This window comes from Manis pentadactyla, chromosome 5, assembly GCF_030020395.1.
Source record: "Manis pentadactyla isolate mManPen7 chromosome 5, mManPen7.hap1, whole genome shotgun sequence".
NCBI lineage: Eukaryota > Metazoa > Chordata > Mammalia > Pholidota > Manidae > Manis > Manis pentadactyla.
The window spans coordinates 90221681-90238875 of NC_080023.1; positions in this window are offsets into that span (position 1 = coordinate 90221681).

Consider the following 17195-nt stretch of genomic DNA (forward strand, 5'->3'; position numbering starts at 1 on the left):
TATAGGAAACACTAAATTTGAGCCCACAGTAAGTGGAATGTTTTCCCCCAAAGAAAGAATTCCACTCTTCTTCTCAAGAGAACTTTATTTCAAAAAAAATTTTTTTAATTCAATTATTTTTATTAAGTGTTAGAATTTGTTAAAAGTTTTGTGGAAATGTGTTCTTTCACTTTTTATATAAGTAGATGCATAAAATCCTTGATTTTGCCTCCTGACCTGCAGAACTTAAAATATTTACTATCTGGCCATTTACAGAGAAAGATTGCCAACCTCTGCTCTTAGAATAACCACACAAATGGGAACAAAATAATGTATAGCTAGCTAAAAGACTGGCCAAATCAACTAATCTAAAAGATTTCAAGAAAAGAATAAAAAAGGAATAAAAAAACAAATGGGACTAAGAAAACGAATATGTAGATAGTAGATTTAAATCCAAACATAAGAGTAAATTAAATCTAAATGAATTTAAATCTAATTAAAAAACAAAAGATTATGTGACTAATAAAAAATAAAATAAAATAATAAATAAAAATAACACCTAAGTATAAGCTGCTTCAAAAGACACATCTAAAATAAAGGATACAGAAAAATCGAAATTAAAAACATAGAGAAATCCTATCATACAGGGTAAGCAAAATTAAGGTATGTGGGCACAAAAATAGTGAGGTAGGTATTAAAGCAAGAAACATTAATAAAGACAAAAATGAAAAAAGAAAAAGTATTGAGTAAACACATGAGAAGATATCCAAATGTCCAAGAACATGTGAATGACATTCAACCTTTCTATTATGAGAAAAAATAAACTCCCAATGAGGTACACCCAAATACACCACCAAAAATGGCTAGAATGAAAAGTACTCAACAAGAAATTGAACAATTGGAACTCTTGATAGAAATGTGAAGCAGGTGCACCACTTTGGAAAACTACCACTCCATATCTACGGAAACTGAATATACATATTCCCCATGACTCAGCAATTCTTCTTCTAGGTATATACCCCACAAAAGGTGTACATGTGCTCACCGGAAACATGAACAGAACTGTCCATGGGAGCATTATGGATAGTAAAAACTGGACACAATGGATAAATAAATCACCATATAATGGAATACTATAAATCAATGAGAACTAAACAAGTTATTGTTACATACAACAATGTGATTGACTTTAAAAACAGTGTTGAGTGAAGAAAATAATACACAAAAGAGTACCTATTATGAGTCCATCTATGTATAGTTCCAAAAATGGCAAACCTAAGAAGTTAGAATAATGATTACTTTTGCAAGGAATAATGACAGAGAATGAAAAAAAAAAGGGCCTTCTGGGATTCTGGGAATGTTCTATTTTTTATTAGGATGGCAGTTATATGAGTATGTCCACATTGTAGAAATTAGAGCTTTTACAATATGCATACTCCCTTTATGCACATTATACATTAATTTTTTTAAGAAAGGAAATAAACAGCTTCCAGAAAAGAAAATAAGTAATCAACTCATTTGATTATATGGCTACTATGTTGGCAATTTCTCTGTCATATTTCTGTAATAACCTCCCGCTGATCTCTTTTACTCCAGCCAATATTGCACGCCACTGTCCAATCACCATTTTAATGTCATTACAAATCCCTGTGTGCCTTCCATTTGCAAATCGAATCAAGTTGAAACTCTTAAGTGATATACGTGGGCCTTCTATCCAGAGACTATATCTTACTTATGCAAACCCATGACTCCACCATGACAATCAACACTGTTCTGTTCTGTCCACACTCAGAGTCTATCTGCATGATTTCTGATTGTTCAGAAAGTCTCTGTGACTTTTTTTTCCCATCAAAATCTTTATGAAGACTTAGAACTTCTAGGAAAGCTGCTTTGACAATTTCAACCTACAAATTTTCTTTGCTCTGTTCCCACAGCACCTAACAACACAACTTGTTCCCACATCACTACATTCTTTCCTATATACATTAGAAATACCCTCAAATTTGTTATTTGTATGTCCTATCTCTCCAACAAGAATGTAAGTTCATTTGGGTCCAAGAAGTTTCATACAATGCCTCCACTCATCAGTGACTCAATTCTTAGATAGATAATGGAATGAAAGGAAAAAAAGCTGTAAGGGCACTGTCTTTCCCCTCACTATATAACCTTTCCTGTCTTATCTGTAAAACACAGAGGATCTGAATTGAGTGGTATCATGACCCATCTAATGGTTGCTTCTTTTCCACATAAAGCTGTATCTCTCACTCCCTCAAGGTAGATAATAAATGATGGATAGACAGACAGACAGATGGAATAACAGAACAGAAAGCTCTAAAATCTATTTAGCCTATCACAAACTTAATTGTAGTTTACACCTACTTTAAAGAATTAGCTTTTAAAAAATATGCTCGTTAAGTAAGCAAAAAACAAAAAGTACAACCTAGAAAAATCAAATGCAAGTTCTGGAAAAATAGCTAATATCTTCTGATATATTAAACATGATTTAAGCATTCGTTCATTTAGTCATTGTTCCAAAAGTAATTTATTAAATAATAAACAATATTTTATATTCACATATCATCTTAAATTTTAAAGCATTTCATATTGATTTGTTACATTTGTTACACTCATTTGTACTCTATTCTGTAAGCACTTAGAAAGTAAGAACATCTTTTTTGTTATTTAGAAATAATAGCTAACATTTATTGAATGTTTAATGTTTTAAGTGTCCTTTATGTGTTACTTCATTAAGCCCTCACAACAAGTCTTTGATATGAGAACTATTACTATACTTAGTTTATCCACATGTCTTAAGTGTTGGGAACAGAATTTAAACCCTGGAAGTTGGCATACCAAGCCAAACCTCCACTATATAAGACATAATACTCTTAGCCTCATTGTTAGGTAAAAAAAAATAAAAATAAATGTCAGAAGAGTATTTCCCAAATCAAACTGAATGTGAGTGGAGAACATCAAGTTTCAACACAGATTTCTCTGACTCCTGACCTAGAATCAAGACTCTTTTGTCTTGGAACTATAAACTACAATATCATTTTCAAAATTATACAAACTCTATGGAGAGCAATTTAGAAACAGCTATTAAAAATTTCAAAGCTCTCCTAATCTAGTAGTTTTGTTGCCAGGCAGCTGCATCTGGGGAGTTTCCTCCCTGCACACTAGGTGAGACCTCAACCTTGACTCTAACTGGGAAAGAATTCTCAGTCAGTTCAAATAAGTGCCAGCAAGAAAGAAACTCAATAAAGCAAGAGTAGAAGCAAATGTCAGCAGCTATGCAGGTAGTAGGGAGCAAAGAACAGATGGAGAAAAGGAAAGTTCATTGAACTCCTGCTTGGCATAGGGCAAATCCCTCTCCAATTCCTAAAGCCAGCATCACCTGGCATCTACTGTCCCCTTGATCTGAGGGGCATGAGAACTAAGCCTCTACCACCCCAGTGCAGCACTGGGTAGAGTGAGATTATGTTCTGAGGACTTCCCCCAAAGCACAGAAGGGAGATTTTTAGGTAGGCTACTAAAGAGCATGATCCTACAGCTGCAGTCCCATATGGGTCACCTAGTTGACTGGAACTTGCAAACCCAAATCAGAAATCTCAGTAGCCATTCCCTACTTGTCTGAAGTTGAAGTAGAACAGAGAGAGAGAAAAGACGTGTGCTTAAGTCTAGAAAATTGAATGAAGTAGCAAAGTAACAAAGGCACTTACCACCTGGGAAAGGGGTCTCTCTTTAACCTCCAGAGAGGCAAGAAGAACCCACAGACAAAACACTAAGTTGAGCAGCAAGAAGGCTTTATTTAAGGCAAAGTACATACTTGAAAAAAGAGGACTGCAGGCAGCCTTAGACGAGGAATGCTTAAAGAATTCATGGTTTTTAAGGTTTTCAAGGATGGGGTAAAGGACCAAGGAAGTGTAGGTATTCTGCAAGATAAACTTAACACAAGGGATTTATTGATCCTGTTCTTCTCCAAGATAATGGTTACCCTCAAGCAGTGAAAACATATCACTTAGAATTGCCTGCTCTGCCATAAGATAGTATCAGTTGTTGGCTAATCAACATAAAATGTTAGGAATCTTACCTCCTAACTACCCTTAAGATGGAGTTCCTCCTGTTCTTAGTATTCCAACTATTTATATATTGGCATTTTTCATCATAGGCAGGAAAAATTAATCATGATGCTCGTCCGTCCCATGTCCCTTCTTCTCCTCAGTTTCATCTCTAGGAATTTATCCTACAGTTAAACTCACACAGGTATGAAGTAACTCACAAGAATGTTCAGTAGTGTATTTTTGTAACTTCTTTGCCCCATCAATTTGTCACTCTTTAAATAAACCTATTATTGTAATGAAATTAAATACAATACAACCTTTAAAATAACGAAACAGTTCCATAGGCACTGACAAGAAATGATCCCAAAATGTGATTAAAGAAAGAGAGAAAAAAGATGAAATGATGAAACAAAATGGGTCCTCATTTGTGTTTTAAAAAATGGAGTATGTGTGTGTGTGCAGAGGTTTCAGATGGATATAAAGAGAACTGGTTACAGGGCTGCCCCTGGAGGAAACAAACAAAACTGGCTTAAACGACAGTAGAGATAGAATGAAGCATTTTTCACTGGATTGTCTTCTGTATATTTACAACCTAGTATCACTGCATACATTATCCTAGAAATATAAATTAGTAAAATATTTTAAGCAAAATAAAAATTAATAAGAATTCCTATCCCTGATCTTGGAAAGTCTGCAGTGAAGGAATGGAGCTCCTTAATGAAAGTAACAGCTATAAATTCTAACTACAAATTCTCAACCTTGAGAAAATAAAACATAGTAGTAAATGACAAAACAAACCAAAGCAAAACATTTAGTTGCAGTATATAGAATTTCCCTTAATTAAACAACACAAGTAAATGGTATCTGGCGTTAAACCTGTGAGGTTTCTTTTGAAACTAAACACAATGGATTCATTGTTCTCTGTCCCTCCCCACCATCTGTCTGGCCCCTCTCCTCTCTCTCCTTCTATCTCTCATTTACTATCTAACCTTCTTTGAGGAGTGTTGCAAACATTCAACTGATTTTGTTTCTTAATGACAATGAAACAACAAAATGAAATGACAAAAATACCTTTGTTTTGTATTTTCCTTACAGATGCACATACATAGTTTCTCCAAAACTATGTTTTCTAAGAAACAATCCACAAAGAGCAAATGTCTGCTGATGGGGATGATCTTAATAGGAAACGTTGGTCCCCACTGCTTTAGCACCCATAACTAGGAAACCCATTTTGACAGTATGTCCTGCAACAGGCTTAATTATTTAGCTATAGGAAGGAGGAAGGGAAGTCTTCTGTTTCCAATATTCATGAAAAAGTCTCAATTTTGGAGAAAAGATACATTTGGACATACTGAAATGGGATCCTCTCCCTGCTGAAATGTCTGGACACACTGCAGACCAGGGCTGCTTCTCTTCTGCTTCGTCCTGCAGCTCTCCCCTTGACACCAAGGCACTGCTTATTTAGGAGATAAATCTAAACTGCATGATTTGGAAAAAACATACATAGAAATATCCCCAACCCGGGGTCTCACAAAAGGAGAAGGCTCTCTCCATTGGAGTTCTACTTATTTTTGTAATTAATGTGACACAAGAAAGCCTTTTTATATGTATTTTCTTGAGGGCTCAGAAGTTAATCTGAAGCCTCTGATAGAGAAAGTCAATTTTTCTCATAAGCAAAGAAAGCTAAGACTTTATTAGAAATATGGCTATTTAACAAGTTTGACAGTAAGGATTTCTACAAGGCTTGTGTGGCAATGAATGCACCATCAACAGACCAAAAGACAGAAGGGATCCCAACTTTCACAACAGAGCTCCTTCAAATCTACCCTTTTAATACTGGTCAGCCACTTCAGTGTGTTAACCGATGGTAGGAAAACCTTGTTCAATTTAGTCAGGGGCGAGATCTGGAAGCTGTTTCCAAAGATTCGTTCCCCTCACTCCTATTTTCCTTTCCTTCATATGCAAATGTACATGCACCTCAGGCTCTTTTCTTCCTGTAATACAGCTATGGACTCCCCCTCCCTCTAGTTGTAACCTCCATTTCCAATTTGCCCTGCTTCACTTTTTATAAATCTGTAAATTTGCCCTTCTTCCTAAATATCTGGATCCTTTCCAGCCCTCTAACTACTCCTTGTGTCCAGAGCTGAGATTCCCCTCTGGTCACTCCAGGCTGTCACCTCTTATCTAATTCCCTATTCATGAAAGTCGTTCATTTGTTCATTCACTCAATAAATATTCATTGACCACAATACACGCAAGCACTGTTTTAAAAACTAATGTTTAAACTTCCATTGATGATTTAAACTTCCATTGATGATTTTTTTGTCTGTTTTGCCCAGGAGTAAACAAAACAGACAAAAAAATCATCAATGGAAGTACAGATGGTTATACCAATCAACAGTAATTATCCTCCACGTGGACCCAATGCTAGGGATGGAAAAGTTCTTTCTCAAAGACATCCTAATAATCTAACTCCAGATATTTTTAAGTAAGTAAACAAAAGTATTTCTGATCTATATTTGAACATGGAGCTAATTAGTGTAAGTAAACAAATGAGTGGTGTTTTTTTTCATTAGTGATGGAATGAAAGCTAAAATGTTTTCAGAAAGGATCTTCCAGTTGCTACTGTCATTTTAACTTGAGGCTTGATAGATGAACATTCCTGCAATAAAATGGTGAACCACCCTTGCCTTTTACAATACTTATGTCTATTCCAGATAAAAATCATACTTAAAAGGAATTTCTCATCAGTAATGGTGGGCCAAGGATGAATTACAGCAATGATAAATCTGAGAATCTAGCAATTAAAACAAGGTGATACTTTTATTAACTGAACCAAAACAGTCAAATAGCCTTCACCTCCAATCTTGTCCTTGATTTGAGATTTGAAACATGATCTTTATTTTTAAAAATTAGCCAAAAATCATATTTACCAAATGTTTAAAATTAGTCTTCTGGAATGATGTTGAAGTGAATTGTCTTCCATAACCATTCCTGCTCAGCACTAATGAGAGCAAACAGGACAAAACATATTTGTCTTGTCATTCACTCATTTACTGGAAACCCAAGGTGACAGACTGCACTGGTGTAGGAAGCCCCTCTGTCCAGACTGAAGCTCATGCCCTGAATGCTGGGAGAGCAGTGAATTTTAATGCAGAATGCTTGCAACAGACATTTCGGGATGCTGTCGTAGTCCATTCAGGCTGCTCTAACAAAATACTGGACAATGGGTAGCTATAAACCACAGAAATTTATCCGTCACAGTTCTGGAAGTTAGGGTGTCTGCTTGGTCAGCTGAAGGCTGACTTCTGGTTGCAGACCTGTCACTGTGTCCTCACATGGTGGGAGAGGTGAGAGGTCTCTGGAGGGTCTCTGACAAGGGCAATAATCTCATTGATGAGGGACTCCTCCCTTAAGTCCTTCTTAAAGGCTCCACCTAGTGATATCACATTGAGAATTAGGATTGCAATGTATGAATTTTGGGGGACACAAAATTCATACCATAGCAAGTTGGCTCACTGAACACCCATTCCCAGCGCCTTCTGCCTTGCCGTCTTCCTTCATAAAGAATGATGTATGGGTAAGAGCCTGGGGCTGGTGACCGCCATCCAGAGGGGTGGGGTGGTTAGTCTTGTAGGATTGAACCCATGCACTGTGGAATCTGGTCCTATCTCCTTGCAGACAGTGTCAGAACTGAGATGAATTCTCAGACCTCCTGCTGGTATTAGAGAACTGCTTGGTGTCCTGTGGGGGGGGAATGCCCCACCGCACTGCTCCATCACACACACTTTGGAATTTGGTCCAGGACCCCTAACATAATGTAGATGAGAACATATGGGAAAAATGAATGCTTACAAAAGAAAAAAAATGAATTTGCTCTTTTGCATGTCAGTGTGGTTCCCACCTTGCATCCCTTAACAATTTCCAGGTAGAAGCAGAACATTCAAATGCCAGTACACAGAGAAGTGAGGAAGTCAGGGCAGTAAGGGAGAAGCCAGGTGGGATCAAACTCCAATTCTGAAAGAAAAAAAAGGCCGAAAATGTACCTCAGAATTAAGAGACTAGGGAATCTGGAAGGTGGATTACAATATCCAAGGAAGAAAAAAGATCCCAGACTGCAAATAAATGTGTTGTTTAAGTCCTTGTGACCTCCACACAAACTCTGAAAATGTCCTCTGTGCTTTCTTCAAGATAGACATCAGCATTGTATAAGCAGCGAAAACAAAATGAAACACAGAAAAACAAAAGGAAAGGGAGACTGAACACAGTGTTGACCAGAGAATGAGGTTTTACAAACTTAAACCAAGAGATTGAGTAATTAAGGAGATTAAATATAACACATTTCTGGGGCAGAAGGGCTAAAATCAATACAGAGACCATTATCAGAGATGAGATGAGCAGAGATTATCTTCCAACTAAACCATGAAAGCAAAAGAAAGAGAACATATTGCCCCCTGGAAAACTCACTCTATAACTAAGAGAAGGCCACCAGAAAAATGTACCTGAAGCAACTGGCTTCATGGTTTTGGAAAGGAATATTTAACCCAGCTTGCTCATTTTACTGATGGGAGCCCATGGAGAGATTACAGAATAAGACCTAGGTTAGAGCAGGGCTAAACTGTGCTGCATCTCTGTGAGCTTTCTGGCCCCCTGAGCCTGAATATACCCTCCTTCTATGAGAGAAACTAATAAATCTTCATCTGAACATAAGGAGAACACAGAAACAAATTCGTATCATAGATAAAATTCTTACATTGATCAATTTCTTATTAACTTATTCTTAACCTATCTCACTGAAATGTAGAAAACAAGGTAAGAATAGTTGTGAAAGAATGCGTTAAAAAAAATAATAACTGAAGGAAGGAAAGACAGGAAGGGGGGGCAAAATTTGTCCATGGTTCATATTTGCATCCATCTTGACTCATTTTAGACCCTCTTGACTCCTTACATGGTCCACCACACAATGTCCAGCCCAAATAGTTGTTTAATATATGTTAAATGAGCTCTTCTTTCTGGCCTTCTCCCACCACACAGGCGCATAAAGGAAACAAGATGGTGGCCCACATAGATCTGGAGTCGAAGAAGGTAAAAGATCTTAAATAGGAAAATGCTCCTCTTCGGAAACTGAACGGAGTGTGGACAGGAATTTCAATTAAAGCCCAAGTCCTGCAGAAGGAAAGAGGCTACAGGGATGGGAATGGTTTTGCAGAGCCTTAAATTGGGCCTGAGTATCCTTAGGCTGGGGAGGGGGTGAGTAGCTTTTGCAGAACAGGAGTAGGTTGGGTGGGGAGTGATTTCACTGTGCCTGGGGTTTTCAGGGACTCCGGTCCATAGTAAGACCTGAAGAGAGTATTTCAAATTGCAGCCCCTGCAGAGAGTTTGCCAGAGATGAGGCATCTGTAATTAGGCCTCATTTGCTTTGAAGAACTCCAAATCAACTTGTTTTAGGCCATTTTTTCAATTCCATATTTTCAAAAGCCATAGTATCTACAGTTCAGAAAGTCAGGCATTCTCAGAGCAATGTTCATTGAGAGCTTTGGCTCTGAATCCCACCTGCTCTTTGAAGGACTTGTTAAAAAAAAAAATAAGTCCAGTAATGTTTTCCAAATCAAATCATTATAAGAAGGAATTGAGTTTCTCCATTTTCTTGAACAATTGCCTATAAATGTGTTATTACCTAAAAACATGTTGCCACCCCAGAGTGGTCAGAATTCTCACACTGCTACCAACATAAAAATGTAGGCTTTTGGGGAGTGCAGAGAGAGGACAGACACTGGAAAGGACCCTAGAACGCTTCTAGTTTAAATCTGTACTTTCCTAAAAAAGGAAACTAAGTTTCAGAAGTCTTAGTCAAATTTGGGATTAGAATCCCACATTCTCTGTCTTACCCCACACTTTGTGACTATTAGTTTAAGTTCTTCAGAAAAACAACATGTTACTCTTTAAGATCGCCTACTTGGTCAACTTTTGCATAAGAAATAAGACAGCTGAAATAGCTGTCCCTCCTAATAGATGAAGCTATTATTGCTCTGAGGGGAAAAAAGCATTCTAAATGATAGTATGAAACTAGGTTCCATGATCACAGCCATCACCTGAATCCTTAGGGTGACAGACTATCTTCTCGGCATTGGCCATTTCCCTCTGAAATGGACTTTGAGGACAGGAATGTAGTGATGGTGATTGTTACAAGTGGGGATGTGGAACAAAGGTGCAAATTAACAAATAGTTAACAGTATGGATAGGGACTTAGATGGCAAGTGACAAGGAGGAGGGAACTGGCACCAGGACCAAATAGAGATGACCCCTGGACTCTCCCCCTACTCTGATCCTCCCCTCCCCATCTCTCCTGGGAGGCATTTCCTAACATCCAGGACAGAGTCATGGCCCTCAGGACTGAAGATTGGTAGATCAGTGTCCTGATATGTCAGAGAACTGTGTATCCATCCATTCATCTATCTGTGTATTTATTCTTACATTTCTTGTTCCAGAAAAAAATTGAGATAGCTCAAATAAAATGTAATAAAATAATATAAGCTAAAAGCAGGATGGAAAGAAGGAAGAAAAACCAAAGTAAAGGACTGAGAGGTATTCAGGAATGGGACTGAAAATGTACACCTCAAATTCATTTTGGGGTTATTCATCCAGCTGCACATGTGATTTATATACTTTTCTGTATGGATATATAGACAGTAGAAAAATTCATTTTCTTAATAATAATAACTGACAGAAAGACAAATACCATATGATCTCAGTTATATGTAGAATCTTAAAACAAACAAACTCATAGACACAGAGAATAGATTGGTGGTCACCAGAGGCAAGGAACGGGGAGTGAGTGGTGGGCAAAATGAGTGAAAGGGGTCAAAGGTGCAGACTTCTAGTTATAAAATAAATCTAAGTCTTATTATGTACAGCATAGTGACTACCATTTATAATATTCCATTGTATATTTTAAAGTTGCTAAGAGAGATCTTAAAAGTTTGCATCACAAGGAGAAAGTATTGTAACTGTATGGTGATGGATATTGACTTACTATGGTGATCATTTTGTAATGTATACACATACCAAATCATTATGATACATACCTGAAGCTAGTACGTCAATCATTTCTCTATAAAAGAATAACTAACATTTACATGTCAATCACTCTTCCAATCAGTTCACCCACATGATCTCATTTAATACGAAAAACAACTCTACGAGAATGATTACTGTTATGTCTCCATTTTAGAACTGAGAAACAGATTAAGGGTTTAGAGAACCTGCTTATAAAACATGGAATCAGGTAAGGTGTCCATTTAACCAGGCTGTCAATTAGACTCTTAAAACGACTCTGCTAGTGATGCTTCTATGTTTATGAACATTCCAGGTATTTTTTTCACTCTTCGCTAGGGACAAATTATACATAACAATGTGTCACAGATGGTTAATTTTGTAATGAGCAGCTTTTTAAAAACTTCATAGTTTTAATACAAAACAAACAAGAACCTTATATAAATCTGTAGACTATTTTGTGCTGGTTTACTTTGAAACTGTTGCATTTTATTAATGCGTTAGGATTTTGGATGAAGCCCATGTTTGTGGAGTTAGCTATTAATTAGGTCAGCATTTGTATAATGGCCCTCTCCTGCTCAACTGCCAAAAAAATGTTGAGCATTTGTAGCGATCTAATCCCCACCTAATGTTTTAGGATTAGGACTGTGTTTGAGAAGGAGATAAAGAAAAGCAACAATACTTTCTATTGAACGTCATTTTTTAATCCAAAAAAGCTAAAGTTGGAAGCCCAGCTGACAGAACTTTACATTGCATTGTCTCGTAACAATCTCACTCATTATCTCTCTGATGAACAAGAAAATGAAGCCCATTTCTAAGAGTTCAAGTCTGTGACATAATTTTAAATATTTTGCAGACAGTCACTTGCTATGAAGCCATAAATAACAAAAAACGAAAGTATACAATTTGCTATAATAAAGCACTAATATACAACTAGGGCAAATAATAAACTGAGATATCAGTACTTAGAGGAACCAACCTCCCATATGAAGTATATTTTGTTTAGACTTCCTTTTAGAAAAACAATTAACATAACATGTAGCTATAATTTTAAAGTGAGCAGAGAGTGAGAGCTTAAGGAGGGAGAGAGGACAGAGAGACTTATGAATGGAAGGTTAGGATGCAACACATGCTGTTATTGTGTAAGGCACATACTGACTTGGGAAGAATCAGTCATCACAGAGCCACTGCAGCACACTTGGAACATGAAGTCTTTGAAAGGGATCTACCAGAGATCATGCACTGAAAAATGCAACACACACACGCACACATACACACAAACCTTTTTGGGGGGCTTCATGAATTGCAAACCATCCTGAAAATTAATAAACTGAAAATAAAACAGCTACCTAATTTGACAGCAAAGACAGATATGAAATATGCTATCAAGTTTGCAAAAAAGAAATGGACTTAAGTACAGGACCCAACAAAGACTTTACCCTATGGAGAATGAAATTCACCTTACCAGGGAAAATTGCTACTTCAAGATCCCAACAATCCATAAAACATTAATGGTATGCTAAATAAGATGACTACTTTAAAATCCTTAAATAGTGGAACTCAAAATTAAAACTTTGTGTGAATTGTTGGCAGATTCTCACATGAAATGGTTACATGGATATGCAGAGAAAGGAAGAAGTGGTCCCCCAAAAATATGTGTATGTATGAGTGTTGTGAGTGTATTTGTCTTTATAGATTTCTTATCTCCTATTAGTCTCACAACATAGTTAAATGAGGATTTGTGCTGTGGAATCTAAAGTTTAACTGAAACTAGATTTTTTTTGTACTCTGAAATAGTCTTATCCTCTATTATAATGCAAGAAATAATAAAGGGCAGTGTCATTTCTTTCATTACTGATGCATTATTGATAAAATAAGGTAAACATACATAAAGTTTGAAAAGTTATGACACAGACATTTACCTGGACAACAACCATCACTACAGTCAATATAGTGAACATATCCATCACCCCCAAAAGTTTATTCTTGCCTCTTTGAAATCCATCCCTTCCCTTCTCTGTTCTCTGCTTCCCTTTTTCTTCAATCCCTAGACAAACACTGATCTGCTTTCTGTCACTGTAGATTATCTTTCATTTCCTAAAATGTTTTATAAATGGGATCATGTAGTACTTAACTCCTTTTGTCTGGCTTGTTTCTCAGCATAATTACTTGGAAATTTACCCAAGTTGGATGTGTACCAATAGTTCATTCCTCATTATTGCTAGGCAGTATCATTGTATGGACATAACACAGTGTGTTTATTCAAACCCTTTCACTGAACATTTGGGTTTCATCCAGTTGTTGGCATAACACTTACATTCATGTACAGGCTTGTGTGTTGACTTATATTTTCTGTTCTGTTAGGTAAATATCTAGGAATATAATGGGTAGATCATATGGTAACTGCAGGTTCAACTTTTTAGGAAACTGTCAAATCACTTTGCAAAATCGGTTTACCATTTAAATTCCTGACAATGTATGGAAGTTCCAGTTCCTCCACATCCTTGCCAACACTTGCTGTGGTCAGTCATTTAACTTGAACCACTCTACTAGATTAGTAGTAATATCACATTGTGTTTTTAATCTGAATTTTCCTATTTAGAATATTTTCATGTGCCTACTTATCAATTTCCTTTGGTGACATGTCTGTTCAAAGATTTCACACAGATTTTATTGGGTTGTTTGTTTCATAATTATTAAATTTTGAGAGTTCTTTATGTATTCTGCACACAAGGCCTTCAAAAGATATAAACTTTGTAAATATTTTCTTAGAGAATATGAATTATCTTTTCATTCTCTTAGCACATTCTTTAAAAGAGTAAACGTTTTAAATTTCAATGGAGCCTAATTTATATACATTTTTATTTTATGGATTGTACTTTTTGCAAAGAAATCTTTGCCAAACTCAAGGTCACAGACATTTTCTCCTCTATGTTCTGCTTGAAGACTTATGGTTTTAGGTTTGATGTTTAGATCTATTATTCATTTTGTTAATTAAAGATTAAAGTTTGTTTGTTTGCATGTGGATATCTAATTTTTTCAGCACCATTTGTTGCAAAGGTCTCAGTGGGCTACAGTCAAGGTATCAGCAGAGCTTTGATCCTTTGATCTCCTCTCCCTAGAGGAGAACACTGCTTTGCCTTATCTGGTTTGTCTAGTTTAGATTGAGCCCACCTGGAAAATTCAGGATACTCTCCTCATTTCAAAGTCAGTTGATTAGCAAACTTAATTCTATCTGCATCTGAATTTCCTTTGCCATGTAACCTAACATTTTCCCAGGTTCTGGAGGTTAGGATGTGGACATTGTTGGGGGGCTGGGCACTATTTTGCCTACCACACAAGTTTGCTAAAATGTATGTTTTCCTGTTCAAAAAGCCTCTTTCCGTTCATTATGATAGCTCTGCTACCATACCAATTATTCTACCACTGCACAGGTCAATTCCCATTCCCTACCAGTTGGCCTTGTCCTTCAGCAGTTAAATTAACAATGCCCTGCTTTAAATATGAAAATCAGTGTCAGTGTTGTAATGTAAAATAAACCATGCATTTAATCTAGAAACCTGTGTGTCTATTTCTGTTTTTGAGAAGCATCACTGAAATAGTCATGCAATTGCCATGTACATATTTGATCAAAAGCTAACTATATATGTGTTACAGTAATTGCATAAGATGTATTTCTTCAGTGAATGGGTTGTCATATGTAATAACCTTAAATGTAATTCTGCAATGGTTCTTAAAGCTTCTACTTGAAACGGGCATAACTCAATGTTCATTTTTCTTTGGTCAAAGTAAGTCACAAAGCCAAGCTTGATGTCTGCTAAGCAGAGGAAACATAATCTTCACACAAAAAGGGGCAGCAAATTTTGAGACAATAACAAAATCTATCACAAACCTTTTGCTTCATCTTTCCATTTCTCTGGCTTACTATAAGCCCCCTATTCAATATCTTTATCCATTGGTTCCTCTAACTCTCAAACTCAACCTACATCTGCCTTTTGTCTCAATGTACTAGTTTTCTCTTCTTTGCTGCCTTAGTGCTTGCCAGATGTACATCTGCTAAATGAACCCCTTCAGTTAGGTCTGGGGATTTTCCCCTATAAATGGCTCTAACAGAGCCCCAGTGTCCAGGGATCCACTTCTCTGGCATTAGTTTACATAGATATTTCCTGAATTTGCTGAATGACTTGAGTCTGAATCTTAAAAAAAAGCACATCCCACACTTAACAATGGATAGCCTGAAGGAGGGATGAGGGATCTCTAGTACATGATAAAAATGTATTCTAGTTATACATAAAATTAAGAGGAAAATACTTCTTGGTCATAACTTCCACTTCCATCTAATCTCTTGCATCTGCACATGCTTACAATCATTATAATATGTATGAAGAGAAGGTACTAGATCACGACCTGTGCTTATCTTTATGTAACATAGAATAAATTTAGGTTGTATTACTAAAACTTCTGTTGTTTTAAAAGTTAATTTTACAATTAGCTGTGGCTTTGTGTGTGTCTATCTAATCTTTAGAGAATTGTTTATAACAACCTGATTTGCCTATGGTATACATATAAAACTGCTTTAAATTATATGTAAATTTGTCATCTCTCAGGTCAAGAAGCTTAACTGATTATTATGAAAAGGTAACCATTTTGCCCTCAAAATTTACAACAGTTATCACCACCAACTACATCCTTAAACATATCCTTGGAAAATGAGAAGACAGTGACTAGTTATATATCCTGAGTGTTAGACCCATATATATATCATCTCTTAAACATTCACTCTGGAATATCCTTAGTAAGCCCAGTATATCTAATTACATCGATCATTTTCAACCCATTGTCTCCAGTCCACCCTTCACCCCCCCACCAGCCCCTCTCTCATGCCTACCACTAGCCCACTTTTTCTATATTTCCCAGATTGTTAAATTGTGCCATTACTCAGCCAGGTGCCCAAGACAGAAACTTGGGAGTCATGATTGACTCTTTTACATCTCACCTCATCAGCTCAGTCATCAAGCCCTGTCACTCTCTATACACTTTTCAAAACTGGCAACACTCGCCATCTCTACTATCTGTGCCCAGTTTAGACCTTCACTGAATCTTACTAAGACCTTTGAGTAATTTCTTTATTGCACTCACTCTTCACCCTCAGGTGTCATTGTGACATTTATGAAATGCAAATCTCATTGTGTTACCTGACTACCTAAAACTCTTTCATTATAATAGATACCACTTATCAAGCCTACTGTGGAACTCATTCTAAGAATTTTTCACATCACAACTCATTACATTCTCACAACAACCCTGTAATGCAGATACTGAAATTATCTACAATTTACTGTGAGAAAATTTATGCACACAGAGGCCAGCTAATTTGCTCAAGGTCATAGAACTAGTATAAAACCTTGGGTTCAAACTCAGGCATTGTGCCTCCAGAGTCAGTCTTCTTAACCACTACACTACATTTTATTTTTCTATTTATATTTGTTCTACACAGAGAGAATGCCTTCTCTTCAGCTTAAGGATGAATTTCAAAGGCATAAAAGGCCCTTTGTGGAATGCCTCTTACCCATCTCTGCTCTGGTGGCCCCAGTCCTGTCCACACATTTATATCTGCTATATGTTTCATGTGCTGTCAAGCTCTCTAATGCCCCGTCGCCTTTGTTTACATTGTTCCCTCCCCTTAGAGAATTTTTTCTTTTCTTTTCCTCCTTCTCATTTCTTCAGATTAAGATCAACTATTGCCTTCTCCAGGAACTATACCTGTCCCAGGTGCTTCTCTTCTGTGTGTTCTTTGTACCTTCTACATACCACATCATTGTCATCGTAAGTGTCACATTTCTGAAATAGATGAAGTGCTTGTTGGGTTTTTCATGAACTATGGAGCTACTTGAGAACAAGGGCTATGTGTCTTACTTGTATAATATAAGAATGTATAAGAATGCTGGACACATAGTATATGTTCAAGAAATGTTTTAGTAAATAGATGGGTTGATGGATGGATAGATATCCCATAGGGTTGCACTGTTCAATATGGTAGCCGTTAGCCACATGCAATTATTGAGCTCTTAAAATGTAGTTAGTCCAAATCTTTATGTACTG